General features: G+C 39.1%; 1 non-coding gene across 1 annotated transcript; it reads right to left on the bottom strand.

Moving 5' to 3' along the window:
• Window positions 1–206: 206 nt before the first annotated feature.
• Window positions 207–313, bottom strand: LOC122730233. Its single transcript, XR_006353430.1, has one exon. It is a non-coding gene; the product is annotated as a U6 spliceosomal RNA (small nuclear RNA).
• Window positions 314–1,337: the final 1,024 nt, after the last annotated feature.

The following is a 1,337-nucleotide window of genomic DNA, read 5'->3' as shown; positions in this document are numbered from 1 at the left end:
GGTGAAATCCTCCCTGGTCATGACGTTGATCATGCTTCTTAAGGCTTTCACGGTTGTTTTTTCTTTGCAGAACTATAGTCATTGGACACATGGTTCTCTTGGTTCTGTCCTCAACATCAATTCTTAGACGTCTTCCCAGGTTTTTCTGAATCTATCCCTTTCATCCAAGGGCAATAATATTCCATTGCATTCATGTATCATAATGTTAAAATCTGGAAAGTTTTGTGAATTTGCACATCATCCTTGGGTTGGGGCCATGTGATTCTTTTCTGTATTGTTTCACTCTGAGCATATGTTTTGCTGAAGTGAAAAGTACACAACGTGTTCCTAAAGGGATGGTTAACGAACAGAACAGCTCACAAAGGAGGCAGCAATCTTCCTTAAGAACAGGTCACACCAAACTAACTCAATGTCCTTCTGTGACAAAGTCACTAAACCAGTAGACCAGGACAAAGCTGCTGACATGGTTTGCTCAGATCTTAGAAAAAGGTTTTTTTAAAGTCTCTTCTGGAAGTATTTGGAGAAATCTGGGCTAAATAATAGTCCTAGTGATAGTAATAGAAGAAATGCCATGTAGTTCCTGTCAGAAGACAGGACTTGAGGTTTTCTCTCCTTAGTGATAAAAATAACATCTAGTTATAGAGGAAGTATTAGGGGTGGGAGTAAAAAGCAGAAACCATATGTGAGTAACTCCCAAAGCCATTTTGTGGGAACTACAGTGGAAAAGGGACCCTTATTCTTAGATCTATGAATAACTCTGAGGAACATGAATCTTTGGGTCAAACTGTCACTCATTCATAGGTTTCACTTTTCCCCTTTTTTTTCTTTTAATTTTTCTTTATTTATTTTTAATTTATGAAATAGAACAAGCATTTCCATAACATAGTACAATTTTTTGTTTTTGTACAATTTTTTGTTATTGTTATTGTTTTTGTTTTTGTTTTTGTTTTAGTGAGGCAATTGGGGTTAAGTGACTTGCCCAGGGTCACACAGCTAGTAAGTGTTAAGTGTCTGGGTCTGGATTTGAACTCAGGTCCTCCTGACTCCAGGGCTGGTGTTTTATCCACAGCGCCACCTAGCTGCCCCAGCAATCATCTCTTAAAAATTGTACTATGGGGGCAGCTAGGTGGTGCTGTGGATAAAACATTGGCCCTGGATTCAGGAGGACCTGAGTTCAAATCCAGCCTCAGACACTTGACACTTACTAGCTGTGTGACCCTGGGCAAGTCACTTAACCCGCATTGCCCCACCAAAAAAACCCCACACAAATAAAAGATGGTTGCCCATGAAACTGCAAATCTGTTGTGTATAACTTGCTATTCCTTTTAAATATATAA

This window comes from Dromiciops gliroides, chromosome 5, assembly GCF_019393635.1.
Source record: "Dromiciops gliroides isolate mDroGli1 chromosome 5, mDroGli1.pri, whole genome shotgun sequence".
NCBI classification, from domain to species: domain Eukaryota; kingdom Metazoa; phylum Chordata; class Mammalia; order Microbiotheria; family Microbiotheriidae; genus Dromiciops; species Dromiciops gliroides.
The sequence above is the reverse complement of the archived record's forward strand: the minus strand, read 5'-3'. Positions and strand labels throughout refer to the sequence as shown.